Genomic DNA, 21,558 nt, shown 5'->3' on the forward strand with positions numbered 1-21,558 from the left:
ATTGAATATGTCGCGTTTACTACGAAGGTACAAAAATCTAGATGCCTGAAACTGAAGTCTCTACATCAGTTTTGGATTGCTTTTTTGTTATTAAATCTGATTCGTAAATGTAATTTTGAGGTCAGGTTTTAAAAATGTGACGTGTTAGCCAGGCACATACAAGCATTACAGAAAATTAAAATCGACCAACGTTTGACACAAACACCACTACTCAAAATCAGTTGGTGAAAAGATCAAGCGGAAAATGAAAATGTAACACACCATTAGGAATGTGGTCTAATTCCAGTCGTTAACTGAACTTGTAACAACTTTCATAAAACATTACTTCTGGACCGAGTTTTGTGTCAAAATGTGTCTTGACTTGATCATTTTGCCTCTCGAATTTTATAATTAATACCTCTTAAGACACAAGGCCTCATGAGAGTTTTAGCAACTGGCGGAGGTTTCATTTTATTTCTTTTCACATTATGATTTGAATTAAACTTGAATGTTCTTTTGTGATTTGCAATTTTCGAAATGTCTGTACACATGTCAGACTTCTAATCTGGTGTAGTGACTCAGAATCAATTCAAATGGCAAATTAAGCATTACATTTCAAAAGCTGTTGGGAAGTGGAGAGAATGGAGCGGAAGGACAGATGCTTGGGTCGTGGGTAACGAGTCGGACTGAAATTGGAATGTTCAGTGTCGGAGTGTCTTGGTCTTTTTCTGGCAGTCGTTTTTCATACCTGGTTAGGCTTTGTACTCTTGAAGGTCGTAAATTTCAGTCATGATTTACAGGAAATGTCAAAGTGTCGATTCCCATACAAGCGGACGGAGGAATCGTTTGAAGAGGGAGTATCCGAATTACACCTTGCCTAGCAAATATCTGTTGTTCAAACTAACTTTCAGATTAAATATCTCTTTTCTCTCTTGGGTATTATTAGGGGTAAGGGACACGTAGTAATCACATTCATATTGTAGGATAGATCTGGCGTAAATACCTGAGAATTTTGTTCCAAATGCACTAGGGATGGCGGTATCGCTGAATCAGCTGATTTTCGGTTACACCGTTTTTCTTTCAATGCCATTTTAACCTGTGTATCAAAACCGCTCGAAACATCCGGTTTCTGAAATAACATATTTTCGGTTTTTTAGTCCAGTTACTTCCTGTAAAACAAACAGAAATCGAGAAAAGATTGAAATACTTTGACTCCCTGAGTTTCAACATACACAAAATCATACTAAATTAAACAGGCAAATAAAGAAAACATAGTCTGTCCGCAAGTGGTTGAATACTACAAAAAAATCGCTACTATTTCCCTACTGTTTCTAGTTTTTTGAAACTCTTCTCAAAAACCATTGTCTAATCGAGGAATTAGACACAGATAATTCTGAAGAGTGAAAATTGTAGTTGAAGAACTATTTTTCGTGTTAATTTGTCCCTTTTCAAGGGATACAAGCAGATAACGGCATATTACGTAGACATAGGCAACACATTAGCAATTTTCAGTTTTTATTGTAAACTATGAATGAACTGTTAAGTTATAAGTTTTCTCGTTATGTTATGTCCAAGTTTGCTGTGGCTCCTACCGTTTTTAATTATCTAAAGGAAACGGAAAATTGTACTTCATTGGTGCCGCACTTCGTAAAATATTTACAGACTATGGACGTTGCCATTCTGAAGTACAACCAAAGGCGGGTGACGACAGCATCGAACTATCATATAGACCAGATGAGGTAAGTCTCCCACACTGCTTGTACATGCATACCATCCAACACCGTGCTACATGGTAACAGGTTCATTATTGTTTCAGCAATGCTGTACCATTTCTTAAACCACGTGCTTGTTACGCGTTTCTGTCGGCATTGTTATTAAAATATCAGTGATCGCTTTTCCCATTTTCTATGATAACACAATACTTAAAAGCAATGCAAATTTTACAAATAAAAGTTACTCGGTTTTTTAAAAAAAAGTTTATTTAAAAACTAAAAATTTTAGCACTGCTGATACTACGTTGTTAATAGAAAATAAAAACACCTGTTATAAACGAAGCACCTGTAGTACAACCAAAGGCGGGCGGCGACAGCATCGAACTATCATATAGATCAGATGAGGTAAGTCTCCTACACTGCTTGTACATGCATACCATCCAACACCGTGCCACATGGTAATAGGTTATTCCGATTAAAATGCCGGTATCGGTTTTAATCAGTCGATTTTCGCATACCGAAACTGCACAATCAGTCTGCGCTGTAAGTTCTGCTCACATCGCGGAAAAGTTTCATCAGAAGTTAGCTGGAGAACCAGCCTCTCAGCTCGTGCTGTATTTTCTACTTTCTTATTTATTTTGGCCCAGTAGATAGAATGACAAGTATAGTAACATTATTAAAAATTGTATTTGTTCGGCTGCTTTGATTTCACAATTAGTTTGAGGTCTTTTTGTGGTAGATGTATGTGAAATAAGTGTGTAAAGCCAAGTAAGGGCTCTGAAATTCGTTTTCTTATTTTTTAGCGAGGGAAGAACGTCGTGTAAGTAAAGCGAATTTTCTGTTTGAAACGATCATTTTTTTATGGGGGTAACGTTCGTACAGAGTACAGTGCTGACAGCGAAGGTATAAGTAGCTATTTAAGTTCATACACTTCCTGCAAATCCAAAGTACTAACATAGGTATAAGTGAAACAGCTACGAAACTAATTAACATGCGTCTGCTATAAATATTTGCCAATTTTCGTTAAATTAGTGTCTAAAAGCTGGTACATTGCAGAAATATATCGGCGAAACCATGAAAGGAGAAAGCTGGCAAATTTTCAGACTAATTACGTAACGCATATCATCAGATTATCCTCATGATGAGCGTACAGTACTAATCCACATAGATGCTAGATTGTCTAAAGATATTCCAAATAGTATTTTTTTAGCCCCTATTAAATAATCATTCTTTCCTAAGTATCAAGTTGATTTCTGCTTTATGGAAAGAGACTGTTACAGTTATTTCGTCGATTGCGTAATATTTTCAACACATCCGCTTTTTATTTCGTACTAGTCTTCTCGTCCTTGCGTAACGAATGTAACCAAACTCCGTAATAATCCGTGTTGCGTATTACAGTCTTTGTCTGTCACTCTAAATTTTCCATTTGGCTACTTTTTCTAGGGACAAGTTTGTTCCTGGCTGCTATAGCAGATATCTCACTGAAATGCCTTACTGTAAAAGGTCTCCATAGACCTCTTTTCATGTCTGTTTTTTTTTCTTTTTTTGGCACGTATTAGTTTCGTACCTTATCTTAACAATCTTCAATAACGCAAAACTTTCTTATTCTGCAGTATTACGATGGTTCACGTTGTACTGCAGTATATAAAATAATGATGTAACTTTCAAAATTTATATGTTGCAGTTTGGAAGTTGATTGAATACATAGACAGACATAAAAAAAGATCTTTCCTTTTTGAACGCGGAAAGATGTCATGAGAAGCAAAATCTGTCCCATTCACTTTAAGGAATTACAGGATACATTAAGAAAGCTTTCTAAAATAAGTCATCACTTTTACTTTGTCTTCATTTATCAAAAGAATATGTTAAAGTAAACAATGTTTGGTTCTTTATGGCTCATTTATCAAACACCATTTGAGAAAAGCTGTGCGGTTTAAAGAGAACAGCTTTCTCGAATAAAACATTCGAAGCCTGCCTAGTTTGAGAAAACGCGGACGAAAAAGATCATTTCACGTGTTGATCAAGAGGAGACCCCCCTCCGCTTTCACTATCCAGGAAAATATATTAACCTTACAAACTGAACTTTCAACTTTCATACTGCCACTACAAAGGCAGAACCATGTACGAAGAAAGCAGCAAAAGTCCAGTCAGCTATATGACGGTTTTCCCTTTGCAATCGATGGTGCCAGATGGCTCTGGGCTCTAAAAGCCAACAGTAGCAGTTTTATACTGAACTCGTTTGTTTCTCGTGTTACCTGCTTTTCTTTTCAAGTTACCAGCAAATGTCAAAAGCAACTAAAGCGTGGAACTTTAAGTTACTCGCATGTTACTGCACGCTACCTGTATGACAGCAAGAAATATATGTAAAAGTTTAATACAAACTATGGCCTCTAAGAACATTATAGGTAACAGGTAGTAGGTATTATACCCTGCAGTATTACAATGTTTTGTGATAAATAAACCGAGTTTTTCTGTAGCTTCGTGTTTTATTTGCTTTTGTGAAGAAATCCTGTCAGTGCACTGTACTGTTGACGAAGCATAAAGTATCGGCGTAACTAAGCGACTTAACTTACAATAAGTTTTGTGAACAGACGTTTCCTGCTTCCACATTAATACGATTTGTTACAAATGAAAAAACAAACACCGTAACTACAGTAGTCATCTTTTTTCCGAATTCCGTTAACTCGTAAGTCTTCACAGCGCCCATTGCTGAGCGATGTTGCTGCGCTGGAATATGTGGTGCCATCTCTTGATTCGTTTCGGAACTAGCAGAGCAGACCGCCAGCCGCAGCGGCCAGGTTTACGGCCGCAGTATTTTTCCTTACGATCAGATAATTTAATAGTCGTCTGCAATTCGTATCAACAATATAACACAGCTCTTGAAGTATACTGTATTTTTATAGTTTTAAAAACGATCGTGAATAGTTACGTTAGAGTAAAATTCACAGTTATCCTAGCTTTGTACTCTGCAGCGAATGAAAGTTGCTGAATGTTTCGCCAAACAGTTACTGCACAGGAAGCATAACGTTATTAACAGATAATTGACATGACCTGCCTAATACAAGCGGGACAGAGGGCGTTACTAGCCTCTATTTCTTTGTTTGACAGTTAGTACTTCTTATTAATTTCATCCTAGACAGTCGCAACACACAAACATTGTACAGTTAAGATAAAACGGGCTGCTGAATTCTAGCTGTTGCATGACAGCACTATCTGAAGGTTAGCAAAAACTAAAATGACAAAGTGAAGGCTGCATTTCAAAACAGGTGTCAGTTATACGTATCTACAACATCAACATCAGAGTGAAAGCAATACCGTAACAACAAAAAGGGAAGTGAATTGTGATATAAGAAGCACGTTATTTGTGAAACACATGTGTGGAGCTATTAATGTTGAGAGTTTAATATATGGCTGAAAATGGTTAAATGATTCTAAGGTAAGCGTGTCTCACTTTCATCTCTTTTATGCGGTGTAGTAGTTACATCTACCGCAATTTTTCTTGTCACAGTGCTTGTGTAACTGGTTTGTTGATCATTAGTATATCATATCAAAACCAAAAGCAAGTAGGATTAATATGTTGACGAAATATTGATCATAGGTTTCATCTGAAAAGCATTTTGCCTCAGTTCTTCTCAAAGCAGTACAATTCTTTGCCATTGGACCTGATGGCTGGGAATAATTATACAGACAATTTTCTTCACGGGATGAATTTTCCGCACAAAGACATAATGTACAGTCGCTAATAACGTAACGGATGACACCACCATCCATAAAAGAGCTCATATAAAGTTACTTGAAACAATAACTTCTTCCACTACAATCGAAACTGTGCGTCATAAAACATCACTTTTGATGAACATCATTAGGTATAGACTGTTTTTACTCCCACGTTTGATGGCGTGTGATACGGAATGTATGTGTTGTGACAGGGTAGGATAAAAATAATAATTATCAAACGAAGAATAACACCCTTTCTCCCGTACTGATAAATTAGAAAAACATACATTGTATTCTTGTATTCGTTAATAACATAACAGTTTACATGATCATTCCAAAAATGACTGATACAACAGTATGTGAAACATAATCGTTTCTCTACATTCATAACGCTTTCATGAGTATCGTTTCTGATACACTCATTATGACTAGACGATTTTATGGTTTAAGGACTTGAGTATAAACTGTTGTGAATATACGCCACTTCGCAGCTGAAATTGTTGGTATTCCGTCCCCATGTGTGATGTAGGCTATTTTATGCTGTGCAGAAATGAAATTATCTGTAAGTAATTTACTTTCTTTTCTTAATAACGATTTTAGTTGCCAAAATGCGATGTACGTTTATTTTATTACAATGTACCATTAGAGAGTTAATTGTTCGAAACTTTCTTAAAATAATGATTTGAAAACGGTTGTGAAATAGGCTTGCCGTTTAAATGTAAACGGCACGGAAAGAAATAAAAGTCGCTTTCTTTAAAAAAAAAAACGCGTTAGAACTTCCTACAATTATGACGATGATACCTGTAGTTGTAAAACTAAAAAAAAAAAAAAAAACGGTAACCTGCATGTTACAGCACTGAGACGAATTTACTACATTTGGATAACAGTTGGTAACTGTTTGTTACATGGCTGAAAATATATTTTTAATACATAAATTAAAAAAGATATGCGTCTATGTATTCGCTAACAGTGACGTAATGCCCAAAAATTCGTCTTCGCAATGACATATGAGACGAAATTCATTAAAATACTTCACCATCATTCGCTATAAAAGTTTACAGGGCCGATCGAAGTGGGAGCTGCGGATTGTAAGTCTCCGTACAGCGAATAACAACATAGGAAATCGCTCTCTGCTTCTTACCAACTTCTGACCGCAAATTCGTTTAACGATTCCGTGTCACGTTTTCCTTTCAAAATCGTTAAATCACCATTTCTTGTGACAATTTCTTATCTCGTAGTTTATAGCCGCTACGGAACTTGGCGCTCGTAGTCGGAGCAGTTACTTACCCGCCGATCGAGGCCGCTCGACTCTTTCTCGGCGTTCTTTTTCCGCCGGTTCTCCGGTGTTTACGTCTGTCCCAATCCCTGGACTCGGCAGCCGTGGCGACACACATACACACCACACCACTTAATTCTCAGCTTTGTTGCCGAGGTCCGCATCGATTCGGCTTCACCGGCCGTAAATTCATGGCTGCCAATGCTTCTTGTTTACAACGAAGTTATGGTCCCCTTTAAAAATTATAGCAGCCATAAATTGACGTCGATACAAAATACAGAAATATTTCCCAGAATACGAGAGTTCTGAGCGTGCTGAAGTCCTGAATGAAAATGTAGCACGTCGGAACGGTCGCTTTACGAGCCTGAGTGAAGATTTTCGGACGAATAGTGCGGCGAATTTCTGAAGCAGTTAATGCATCGCCCGATAATCTGTAAACTGCAAACAAGCGTCTGTGTCTGAATACATTCACTCTATGGCTATCTTGGTGCTACGTCAGCTATTACTCAGCCATACCAAAATCGTTAGTGAACTTCTAAGCTGGTTACTCATAGCGAGAATGAGTCACTGTGCTGCAGTTGCTTCGAACATGACCATAACGCATTCGTGTTGTCAACAGGCTGGCAGAGAACACGAGTTGTCACTACCGAAAGCCATACAATTAATAATAGGTATTCGAAGAATAGTCTTATTGTTGTTATTGTTGTTGGTTTTATGCAACTCTTCAGCAATGTCGCATTTCTGCTGCATCTTACATTATCAAAGATCTTACGCTTCTGATTATTTCCATCCTTCATGACCTCAAGCCAGTTTACATAAACGATGCAAGTCTTAAAATGTGCACCAGCATTCGACCTCTTCGTTTCACTATGTTATTTGTTAGACATAATTTTTCGTTGTATTGTTACACGGACGTCATTCCTAACTCCATCAATCCATTTCACTTTTAATCTTTTCCTGGATAAACACATTTCGAAGTATTATGGTCGTTTCCCTTCATTCTTCCCTATTGTCCATGTTATGAACTCATACAGAGCTGTGCTCCGAACGTATCTTTCCATGAAGATTTTTTGGTCTATATGTATATTAGCAGGCCGGCCGGTGTGGCCGTGCGGTTAAAGGCGCTTCAGTCTGGAACCGCGTGACCGCTACGGTCGCAGGTTCGAATCCTGCCTCGGTCATGGATGTGTGTGATGTCCTTAGGTTAGTTAGGTTTAATTAGTTCTAAGTTCTAGGCGACTGATGACCTCAGCAGTTGAGTCGCATAGTGCTCAGAGCCATTTGAACCATTTGTATATTAGCAGCTGTTGTCCTAGGGATACCTACTTTTACGTCTGCCTTCTCTATAGCAAAATTCATTTACGTTATCGAGCGTATACGGACAAACATAAACATCACCCAAAAATGATTTTTTTTCGTAACGTTTTTACTTATCTTTATTTCAGCATCATAGGTATCACAGTATTAAGAAGCGCTGCAGGTTCATCGCCACTGTTGTACAGCACGTTCGCCAAAAAAGGAAAGAAAATTTCGGGGCTGAAATTAAAGTACGGGAGGAAATGATTGCCGTGACTACGATTTGTGGTGCTTCACAACTGTCGCCTTCACAGAAACACTTGGAACAGCTGTCGAGTGGAACAGACAGCCTTCTTGACAGAAAACTCAGGTTAAGTGTAAACAAGGCAAAAATTACGGTAATAATGGGTGATGGAAAACATAAGTGACTTTTTAAGACAAATCTGGGGTGCACAGGAAAAGGAAAAGTAAACTGGGTCTATCTAGGACGCTGGACAACACAAGATAGTCGATTAAAAGAGGACCTCAAAAAGTGGCGTAGGTGAAAATGCGTTATTCTACGAAGCAACTCGTCTCGTACCTTATACTGACATGTAAATGAGAAAAAATTCCGGAAAGTAAAACGAGTTTAGCTCAGTATGATTTGGAAATAAAGCATTGACAATGAGAGCATTGCAGAAATCGCCCGCAGCTCGTGGTCGTGCGGTAGCGTTCTCGCTTCCCACGCCCGGGTTCCCGGGTTCGATTCCCGGCGGGGTCAGGGATTTTCTCTGCCTCGTGATGGCTGGGTGTTGTGTGATGTCCTTAGATTGGTTAGGTTTAAGTAGCTCTAAGTTCTAGGGGACTGATGACCATAGATGTTAAGTCCCATAGTGCTCAGAGCCATTGCAGAAATAGAAAATGGAAATATTTTATGCTAAACAAGAGTGAAAGACAAGAAATGAACTCGTACTGTAAAAAATAGAGCAAGAAAAATGTTGAGATTAATCGTAAGAAATCAAATGGGGTAACATCTGCGTATCATGACCCTTCATCGACCCTAAAGCAGTGTTGATTTTTTCTCCATTTTTCTTTTTTTGTGAATTTTAGCAGTTCATCAAATTGTTCTGTTAGTAATTTTCACCTGGAAATTAAATAGACCACAGAACAGAACCACAAGGAGAAGCGTTGTTAATTTTTTTCTCCATTTTCCTTTTCTTTTATGATTCATAAAGTTGTTTAGTTAGAAATTTTCATCTGGAAAGTAAATAGACCATAGGAACAGAGGCACAAGGGGAAATTGGCGAACTGATAAGCGCACTGCTGTAGACAGAATAATTACTGTATTATTGGCTAATCGCAGTATTTTCGTCAAATCACAGCAGTTGATGTTTTAATACATTCTGTTGCGATTCTTTCACTGTACATTCTAATCATTCACGTAAGCAGACAACATAATAACACATTTTTTAAATAACTGTGTTGTTATATATCAGCTGAAACGGACAAGATATATGAAATAAGTAACTAAGTGGATGCCGTTTGTATGGATAGCTCCGTGTATTTGCTGCTCATCTTCTTTCTTTCTTAAAGACTTTCACAACACATCAAACGTTTCTTTATTTTGTTTGTCTGTCGTCAACAACCTACAGACACAAATACATCGGTTATCTAATTCACACAACGCACTGTGTGCTATCATTATCAACAGGTTTTCTTTCGAGTGACGATGTCGTGACCTTGGAAACGTGTTACGGATATAGAGTGATGGGCAACAAACTTACCTTTCAACAATCTATAGCAGTGATCCCTGTTCTTTCTGGGATCTTCTTCCCTGACCTGAGTGTAATCAGATTATGGCTCGGAAGACCTCCTCCCTCTTTCCGCCATCATCAACATAAACACCAAACTAAAGCTTAGACTGAAAATATTTTTCTTTGGACTTATTTATCTTTGAAACGAAGGAAGACAAATAATATTTATAGGTGTTTTACTACACAGCCAACTACTAAATAAATGAGACAGTTGGTATTGCTTATTTCTAACAGAATCGAGAAGCAGCTCTCAGTGCTTCACGAGTGCTCCCCTACAACTTTCCCTCAGAAAGGAAAACTAACTACCCACATTAAAGGTAGACACTTGTTAACAAAACATGGTTCCTCGTAAGCGACATTCTGTCCAGCGATACCCTGCACTCTCACATAAAATCAATTTAAAATGTGAGCATTTCATCAAACGCTTTTAATCACTTGATTCGTGGACTCCTTCCTTGTGAACTGACTGTGATAAGAGGACTTCAAGCTGCTAATGTTTTGCGTCTGACCACTGATATTAATAATAATAACAACAATAATAATACTGTTTAGGCGCTATAGTAGTGTAATAGGTATCACATAATTATTGTTATGCTGTCACTTAGTTCGTTTACCTGTTGCGAAGTGAATAATGAAGCAGTTTCTGCTGCACTGTGGGAACTACCTACAACTCGAAGAAGGCTCTATCATTAGTTACTTAAGCGGAAGTAACATATATGCGTCAGTTTTACTATCGAACGTGCGTGGTACAAAATAGTAAATATGTAACTAGTGGCTGGAGTATGTGATGATGATGATGATGATGATGATGACGGGGCGCTCAGTTGTGATGATGTTGATGTTTGGTTTGTGGGACGCTCAACTGTGCGGTCATCAGTGTCCGTACGAAGTCCCAATTTTTTTTCACATTCCGATTTTTCACATAGTCCAATTTAGCCACTGTCACGAATGATGATGATGATCATGATGAAACGATGAGGACAACACAAACACCCAGCCCCCGGGCAGAGGAAATCCCGAACCCGGCCGGGAATCGAACCCGGGACCCCGGGATCTAGCGACAGCAACGTTATCCACTAGACCACTAGCTGCGGACTGGAGTGTGTGAGGAAGATGCTGTTCGCACATTCATTTCGCAAGCTGTAATCTCCACACTGCCATGCGTTAACGCAGTATTTGAAAAAAAAATTTTTATTGGTAACTTAAGCAATCAGTATTAAAGTCTTATGAAATAGTTATAACAGTTACGACATTTTGAAAAAGGTTTTATGACCGAAACGAAATCGAACTCTTTTATTTTTACCCCTCAGAAAATTTTATTTTGCCCATGAAGAAGTAATTACCCCAAGATTGGGATTCACTGATCTAGAGCGTTTCCACTTTTTTCCATTAATTTGTGTACTTTTCTTGCTGGAATTTTGTGTTTTTCATGCTTGTTTTGGTTCAGAAGGAGTCCGCTGTGTGCCCTATTTTGTTGACGGATTCCAGCGTTACCCATTGGAGACATTTCTCTCAGTATTGTCTTTACACAATCGAACTATAGAACATTACTAAAAGAGTGAAGGTACTTAAAAATATTCGAAGACGCTGGACATAATGCGAGAATGTTAACGTTGCGAATCCACAGCAACTGATCAGAACGAAATGGAAGGAACCGACACACATTAGCATTCATGATGCGGATACTGACTCTGCGTAGTGATGTTTTAAATGCCCATTCACATATCTCAAACCAGCCTTTTTTGTGGTCTAACCTCTGTCACGGTGGATGAACGACAGAGCAATTTTCGTATCTAACGGTATCGACGACAACGTGAAATCAATGCTTTCTTCTTTTTCTTATGCGGTAGAACAGAGATCCGTTTTCATGTCACCGTCTGACATATTCTTCGTATTTCATAAACTTCTCGTTAAGAGTACTCGAAATAAAAAATTTAACGTATGCCCGAAAAATTTCTACACAACCCCGTTTTTAGCTGTGCTCAGTGTCCTTCAGGTATCCTCATCCAAAATATTTCCAGGCGCCTAATGCATAATGCTTAATAACGATTCTACGATAACATTCACTATTTCATTTCCTGCCACTCTCTAAACAATTTGTATATACATCCGAAGCTCCATCACCCGATTATTTCCATATCCGTTTAAAATCTGCGGATTATGTACTATGAAGTCTCGTAGAATTTCATATGCAGAAGTTTAAACAAAAACATTCATGATATCTGCCGTCGTAACGCCAGAGACCTAATCGCGATGGGCATGAAATGAGCTGTTGAACGTACGGAGACAAACAAAATCATATCTGCTTTTTATGTAGTGCAAACTGATTTCTCTGATAATAAAAAGATTTCTCATCAGTTGAATATATTTCTTAATCAACAGAGTCCCTGGCTTACAATTTCAAAGGTTCAGAACGACTAGTCGATGTTCTACGTGATCTTTACTGTTAGCTTTGAAAATTATTTCGTAGATGGCTGACCAATATTTTCTGTGATGTTTTAGAAAACTTCTCTAAAGTTATTAGCGACATATGTTTTGGCTTATAGCATGCAATGTTCCTTGAAATAGAGATCAACAAATACTCAATGTTAATGGAATGCCATTTGTTTTCTCTTAAATGTTTGTTTTCTACAGTTATTCGCTATACGAGATACGAAGAAAACTGGTATAAAATTTGGGAATGGAATGTTTCTTGGTGAATACGGCCAATTTCTTCAATTTACGAGCCAAGTTACATCGTCACCATGACGCTACGTTTCCATGAGTTTCTAAATTCTCTCTCTCTTCTCTCTCTCTGTCTTCCCGCAGCACACACACACACACACACACACACACACACACACACACACCTCTGTTCTCGCACAAAGAAACAGGAATTGTAATCACCATTCATACAAATCGCTATCAGCAGTATATTGGGTTTGGAAACAAAGGAAGATGCCACACCTGCAACGTTATGTGCGAGTGGGTATTCAACAGTTGAGTGTGGTTTTTGCCACAACTTACTTCAGACCACAATTAGTGCCCTGAAAGTCGAATGCGGAATTCCTATACTGGATAGAATAACGAGACGGGTTTCTCTGCAGGAGAACGTCATAACGAGAACGGAGATTCGGTTACTTAGGTTGCGGTATTTCGTGATATTCGTCGACAACACATGGGTTTTTATTCCTATACTGCCATATCTTCATGTTACAAAGACTGAAGGAGAGAAAAAGATTAGGGTGTAAGGACCCCTGATGATGGGTCAGAATAGATCGAGTCCAAGCCCGGATGGGGGAAGAAAATCGACCGTGTCCTTCCAAAGGAATCATCCTGACATTCACTTTTAGTGACTTGGGAAAAATCACGGAAATCCTATATCTAGTTGGCCAGATGCGCGTGTAAACCCTGTCCTTCCGAATACGCCTTCCAGTGTCTTACCACTGCGCCATCTAGTCTCGATACTAAGATATAGAAACTTACAAGCAACCGTCCCACGAATTACCCACTACTTCATGGTATTGTCGACAGAGTAACATTTTTTCCTCAAGACTGAATAAAAATTTCGTATTTATTTATATTTGTGTGTAGGCATGTTCCCCCGAACAACAACTTCTGTTTTACACTTCCGTAACTACTTGATATCCTGTAATAGTAATAAGCTAAAGTGGTGCCGAGGACAGATATGTAGGTACCATGGTAAGAAAATTTTTCCCTTGCCCTTTCTCTTCCAAATCACACACTAACATCAACAGTCCAGAGCCAGAGATATAGAAGATGTTCACAAATATTTTAAAATTCACCGTCTGCTGTCGTGTGTCTATTTGCGGTCACGTGTACACAGCCACATTTTCGTCAGTCACTGACACCCAAATACCAATTTCATCATAATGTACATATTTTTTCCTCACCCGGTTGCGAAGATATTTTGTTGACGCCGACCGACGTAGGGAGAAATGATCGACGTAGAAAAATACGAGAATTCAGAAAGATTTCTCCCGCACGCTGTTTTCGAGAGTGGAACTCCAGAGAAATAATGTGCAAGTTGTATGATGAACACTGTCGGGCACTGAAGTGTGGAATGCAGAGTAGTCATGTAGATGTAGATGTAATGCAAATTTTTAAGCAGAGTGACGTCGGAAAGTTGGTGTAGCGCTAAGAAAAAAAGAAAGAGAAGGAAAGAAAGTAAAGCTGTACTCCAGGAGGTTGTGCGAACTCAGTACTCTACTAGGCGTCATTCTATTGGAGCTGATATTCTGTTTCCTTCCTCAGATCTTTGAACTGATTTACCGAATCATAGTGACCAACAGTTTGATATGCAGTCAGAACTACGGTGAAACTTCTCACTTTCAATGTACAAATCACTCCCAGAAGTGACGGAAGCGGTAAGTGAAGACATCGCCGCTTTATATAAAATCTGACACATGTGAATAAATGCAATCTGAATGATTTTGTTTTGAAGTTTCGTAATGGTAAGAACTTTTGCGAAACGTAACGGAATAATTAAAGTAGGATTTACAAGAGTTAAACCAAGATAAAACTGAAACTGTAATCTTTATAACAAACCTGATGCAGATACTTGCAACACAAGTGTAAATAATGCACCTTATAATTGTAATTCGTGCCATGCAAATGTCTATGCTCTCTATATCCTACAACACCTAGTAAACTAAAAAAAACCTGAGCTAGTGTAACAGCAAAAATTTATCTCGAAGTTTTCTTCCCCGCAAACAACATATCTTGAAGTCGAACAGAAACACAAATTTACCTGCAAAACTGAAAATTTTATTTAAAAAATATGCCCGCTGCTGAAGGCAGCTTATTCCTTTCGGCTTTAAAGTGAACGTAATACATTCGCGAACGCAGTTTTTAAGTGAACACATGCGGAATAATCGAACACTTGTAGAGTTAACTTGAACAAACATCAAGGGGAGTGAAAATAAATTAGTGAGAGTCCCAAATGTTGTTCACATTTAATATATTGTACAGTAACTGAATACAAAAAATCTCAGGTTGCATATACAAATACTTGTCATTACATGGCCATGCGTATACAATAGACAATGAAAATCACCTCATATTCACAGTAACGCCGACATTTGTATTTGGTGATTGAAAGAGCAATGAGATAAGCAGCCTGAATGCTTGGATGACTGAATAAATGTTGGATACGTGTTCTAAAGGAGTTATGAGCGCGAACAAAGACCTAACATTTTCCAAGTTAAACGCGACGTCAAGGCAGCTCACGGAAACAAAATTAATGACCCATAATCTGAAAAATCACGTAACATACAAGCAAGTAAATACGGCGAACTGTGCAAGCCAGCAACCATCTCACAATAATCCAGAATATTGTTGCTTCATTGCACACAATTATTTATCCGAGACAAAGCGTCTATACGGAACAAATCAGAACATGGCCACGACAGCAGGCGGAAGAAGAGTTTGTCCATTATTCCGTCAACGCGGCCTCGCGAACTAATTCTGTTGTCTGACACTATTCAAAGCTCAGAGGACTCGCAAAAGGCGTAACTCACAGCATCCAGCCAAAGATGTACTACCTCAGGAGACAGAGAAGTGATTACAGATTATTTGCGGCAGACAATTGTCTATCGACGAGTGCATACGCGTTATGAAATGTGTAACAGATGCCTCTCAATACTGTTAAACAAAATATCCTATAAACTGATACAAATTGTCACTATTTATGCAATCAACAGGTATCACATCGCGTTATACTGCTAAGAGATCAAATCTTTCTTTCTTCAACTGGCGGTGTAACGTACTAGCAGAGTTGAGATAAGGTTTGCTAAAGCACATGTAAGACGATGATTCGTTCCCTATGATGAACATTCAACTGTTTCTCTCGAAAACGGAACATTTTCCTGTCTTCTAGTGTATCCAGACAGCTTCTGTTTCACAGCTTCTGTTCCACAATCTCCCAATGGGACCTTAAACACTGCAACGTAGATGGCATTTTAATATGCCAACAGTGGTCTCTAAAAAATACTTCGTGATTATTTGTACGATAGCAAATTACTCACAGTAATGTGGTGTGTGTGACAAAACTCTCAACTCCACTTTTACTTTGGGTATTTAAGAACACACCGTCATTAAAGTAGTTCGAGTCTTGACTGCGATACGCAGCTGGCTTCGTTTCCTTGGTAGAATTAATAGAGAAGATTCGTTCAGCCAGCACGACAGAATATGGTGGCAGCCGCTGCAAAGTTGTTTCGTGCTGCACTGAGAAGCTTTCTGTTATATTTCCGACAGCGGACGGTCCAAGAAGAATTAAATAATTTATTGATTACTCCTGCATGTACCGGGTGATCAAAAAGTCAGTATTAATTTTAAAACTTAATAAACCACGGAATAATGTAGATTTCGAAGTTCGAAGCCACGGGTTGTTTTGACGAAAGACCCCGTAGTGGCCGAAATGGAGACTGTAGTGGGTTCGTCTATGCACGGGGACGTCAGCGCTCGTGCAGTCGCACGTCGCACCGGCATTCCATACACTACTGTTTGGTTGGCACTTAGTCGTACCCTCCGATGCTATCCGTACAAAATCCATTGGCATCATGAACTGTTACCTGGCGATTTAGTGAAGCGGGGGGGCATTTGCGATGTGGGCGTTTCAAAAAATGGCGGAAGATGATTGGTTGAGTAACGTTTTGTGGACCGACGTAGCTCATTTCACGCTCCGAGGGTCTGTCAACGCCCACAATTGCAGAATTTGGGCTACCGAAAATCATAGAACTGTCGTGAAAACTCCATTGCACGACGAGAAAGTCACGGTATGGGTTGGATTTACCACATCTACCGTTATCGGGCCTTTTTTCTTCGAGGAAATGCGTGATTCTGGCTTTGGTATCGTGACGGGTGAGAAGTATGCCGATATGTTACAGAATCGCATCATCCCCAGCCTGGCTGATAAACACCTGCAGGAACGTACGATGTTTATGCGGGATGGCGCTCCACCCAATATTGCTAGACGCGTGAAAGATCTCTTGTGCGCCTCGTTTGGTGATGATCGTGTGCTCAGCCGCCACTTTCGTCATTCTTGGCCTCCCAGGTCCCCAGACCTCAGTCCGTGTGATTATTGGCTTTGGGGTTACCTGAAGTCGCAAGTGTATCGAAATCGACCGACATCCCTAGGGATGCTAAAAGACAACATCCGACGCCAATGCCTCACCATAACTCCGGACATGCTTTACAGTGCTGTTCACAACATTATTCCTCAACTACAGCTATTGTTGAGGAATGATGGTGGACATATTGAGCATTTCCTGTAAAGAACATCATCTTTGCTTTGTCTTGCTTTGTTATGCTAATTATTGCTATTTTCCCGGCGGGGTCAGGGATTTTCTCTGCCTCGTGATGGCTGGGTGTTGTGTGATGTCCTTAGGTTAGTTAGGTTTAAGTAGTTCTAAGTTCTAGGGGACTGATGACCATAGATGTTAAGTCCCATAGTGCTCCGAGCCATTTGAACCATTTTGAATTATTGCTATTCTGATCAGATGAAGCGCCATCCGTCGGACATTTTTTGGTTCCAATAAAACCCCATGTCATTCCAAGTGAAGTGTTGGCAGAAGAGCCAACACTGTGTTGCTAGAGGAGGCCGAAATGCACGCGTTTAATTACACGCAGACTGGCGTGAGGTCTGGAACAGTTAAGGGAATGTATAGCAGCAAATAAAGTACGTAGTGGATGTAATACTTAACTTTAATCCACAATTGTAGAACATCTCTCGTTACTGTACATGCTTCACAATATTAATTATCAAATGCTATGGCGCCTTGCTAGGTCGTAGCAAATGACGTAGCTGAAGGCTATGCTAACTATTGTCTCGGGAAATGAGAGCGTAATTGTCAGTGAACCATTGGTATGAACGTCGGCTGTACAACTGGGGCGAGTGCTAGTAAGTCTCTCTAGACCTGCCGTGTGGTGGCGCTCGGTCTGCAATCACTGACAGTGGCGACACGCGGGTCCGACGTATACTAATGGACCGCGGCCGATTTAAAGGCTACCACCTAGCAAGTGTGGTGTCTGGCGGTGACACCACACCAAGCATGTGTGTCAATTTGTACCTTTGTATCTACATTATTCCGTGATTTATTCGGTTTTCAAATTTATACTGACTTTTTGATCACCTGGTGTATCACGAAATAATCGCCTCAGTAAGATCAGTGTTTATACCGAGTGTTACACTCATGTGTTCTTTCCGTATACCATTTGCAAATAGAAGAGGAGTGTGAGGAGGAGAATGGTTTATAGTGATGAACGATATAGTTTGTGAGACGACTTAGGGGGTATAAACAGAGAAGTTGATGCAAACTCTCGGAAGGAAAGTGGGGAGGAGCCACTTGAGTACGCGTGACCAAAGGTACGCTCGGACTACGCAGGTGGATGAGGGGTGTGATGTAGAAGCGGCGGGGGAGAAAGAGAAGCGCCCTCGTGTGCATTTTGAGAAATGGACTCCGTTTTAAAAGGCTGGGCCGAGCCGACACGCCGTACCCCGGCCACCCATGCTCTCCTGCGCTAGGATATTGTCAATTAGCATGTAAATGGGACTAGCTCTGCACATAAATTATGTATGGAGACTACGGAGCGCTTTTTGCGTCGTCCCCATTCATCTCATGTACGACGACTCGTCCAAGCAGCGACCTGGCGACCGAAAAACCAGCATCCACGCGGCCACCTGCATATGTATGTAATATGGATATGTATAGGAAGGTATTTGGATGAGGGGGGCAGGGGAGGGCTGCGGGGATGGGAGTGGGAATGGATTTTCTGACGGTGCGATGTGAGCCTCGGCGTAATCGAAAGTGTATATCGCGTGGTTTGCTCTGAAACTATAAAGGGAAAATTGATGTATTATCGTTCCTCTTTTTTTTCTGTGAATTTTTCTTCATCTTAATTTGTACTCTACAAGTCACCGTAGGGTGAATGGCGGAGGGCACGTAGTGTATATGGCAGAACTATTCCCCCTTTCTCATTCGGTTACACTCATTCTAATGTCTTTTTCGGGGTACGTTCACCATCAGTCCGAAAAGTTCTGAGACTGATCTTATTACTTGCGTACAAGCGCAGTAACTGCCATGGCAGCTTGAAATAAGAACTATAAACACCAAAATGGTTCAAATGGCTCTGAGCACTGTGGGACTTAACATCTGAGGTCATCAGTCTCCCAGAACTTAGAACTACTTAAACCTAACAAACCTAAGGACATCACACACATCCATGCCCGAGGCAGGATTCGAACCTGCGACCGTAGCGGACGCGCGGCTCCAGACTGGAGCGCCTGGAACCGCTCGGCCACACCGGCCGGCAACTATAAACTACAGATCGGCATTCGACCACTCAGTTGTAAGGAGGCAGTAGTTAACAACATATCTAAATCAAGAGTTCAAGACATTCTCCAGAATGTTCTGAAGAAAAGTGTGTGCAAACTTTGTGCCGGACGTCTCGACTCCCGAACAAAAACGACGATACAAAACGCAGACAATTTTTTTCTGAAAAAAAAAAAAAACAATACTGTGACAGGACCTTGTATTATCAATACGAAAACCTATCACAAAATTTTCATTCAGAGTCGACGCTGTGAACAGACATTCAAGTCAATGTGACGACGAGTTGAAGAATATCCCAAAGAAGGATTTCTGACAGTTTAACGTCATTGTATGAACGTTCTGTGTTTCGCACTCAAATTGGAGGGACTATGTAGAACACCTAGAGCACTGAAATCACCATCCTAACTCTTCTCTAATTTTTATGAAGCCAATCTCGAAACTTTTTGGCTCGACAGGTTATGAAGATGTAGATTTGCGGAAGGTTCCTCGGAAAGACAAACAGTCAGTAACCTCCTGTATGAGCCTGAATTTTCTAATTTTTGCAACATATCATTAAGCTCAAATGGCTCTAAGCACTATGGGACTTAACATCTGAGGTCATCAGTCCCCTAGACTTAGAGCTACTTGAACCTCACTAACCTATGGACATCACAAACATCCATGCCCGAGGCAGGATTCGAACCTGCGACCGTAGCAGCAGCGCGGTTCCGGATTGAAGCGCCTAGAACCGCTCGGCCACAGCGGCCGGCTGTCATTAAGCTTCTTGAAGGAAGTAGTATAAGGGACAGTCAAATGTCCTCCAAGAGGACCATGCCTAGTTTGGCACCGTGAATGTCAATTAACTTTTGGATTGAAAACACGTATATTTTATGTAAGCGTAGGCTTCCGCGGCCGTTGTCTTCTTCAATAAAATTCTTCAGGGTATCAGACCGCATCGTCATAATTTAAAATGCGCATTTTAAATTATGACGATGCGGTCTGATACCCTGAAGAATTTTATTACGTATATTTTAATGAAAAATAATAAATGAGATTAAATTTACGATTTTGTCCTTTGCTTCTGGTTCAGAATTACCTACAGATACAGATATAACTGAAGAGGTCGGCGGAAGAAAATGATAACCCACGTGAGCATAAGTTGGAGTCATTGCGTATTGCATGTTCGTTGAACTAGAGAAGAACACAGACGCAAGAAAACAAACCAATTTATAGAGTAGTCAGTTCTTCCTGGTGGTACAAACGGAAATGCTCTTTACCAGCACTTGGTGTATTCTAAAGCACAACAGTTGTCGTTATCAGACTAGTCCCTGGTAAATTGTGGGATAGCACATTCGTCTGCCGACCGCTTCAGTTCACTGATATTCCTGAACGTTTTATATTTTGATGATATACTTGTACTTTGAATTGTACATGGAGCCCAGTGTACGCTGCGAACTTTGTATAACATGTAATGAAATAGAAAAGCGTTCTTAAGACCACAAATATGACCCTAAAATAATGTTTCAAACTTTTATGCAATGTATTTTTTGGTTTTGCTGTTTCGATGACCAACTATGAGGCTGACTGACATAATTCTTCATTCCTGTCGCTCACTCGACGCCCCGTTCATTTCAGCACAAATGCAACGTCCTACATCTTGTAAGTCTTTCCTTCCATAATCCCTTCAATGGCTCGTACCGTAATGTGTAGTTAATCAGCCTCTCTCTTCGATTCGCTACACTCTTTAGCAGGCAATTTTGTTCCGGGGACTCATTGCAGGACAGCTTCATTCCTTACTCCATTAATCGATCTGACCTTCAACAGTCTTCTATAATATTACACTTCAGGCCTTTTAATCGTTTCATTTCTGCCATCCTCCTTTCGTACAACCACGGAACCCTTCTCCAAATGCAAGTTTTCGTCAATTTTTTTGTATCATAAATATATGACGCCGGAGCCTATTTATTTTTATAGAGATTAAATTTTTGTTGTTCTGTAGTTGCTACAACATTTTTATTGCATCTTTCTTTCCCACGTATTCTTATTAATCTCACTCTTTAATTTATGATTTAGCCATCCAGAATTTCCTTATTTTGCGAGAATGATTACGTATGTTATATTTTTGTCGGCGAATTGTTAGACCAGTGCGAGGTACGCAATATTGTCTTGCCGTACAATGTGCCTTGACTCCTCTGAACTTGTTTGGCATTTTATAGGCTCTTACATTACAGCCTTGACATTTTGCTGTTACAAGTGTCGGGTACTGGCATATTTCACCAGTTCTGTGGAGGAACCGATTACGAAAAAATATTTGGTGTGATCCTTAATGTGAAATATAATCGGTGTCGCCTGTAATGCAGTTGCTGCACTTCGCAGCTCAACAAAGAATAACGTAGAGCAGCCTTTAAAATGAAAAGTACGGAACATAAATGCACTGGACAAAATGTTAAAAGGGCACGCTTGCCGTTATAGAG

Source organism: Schistocerca piceifrons, chromosome 4, assembly GCF_021461385.2.
Source record: "Schistocerca piceifrons isolate TAMUIC-IGC-003096 chromosome 4, iqSchPice1.1, whole genome shotgun sequence".
Lineage (NCBI taxonomy): Eukaryota > Metazoa > Arthropoda > Insecta > Orthoptera > Acrididae > Schistocerca > Schistocerca piceifrons.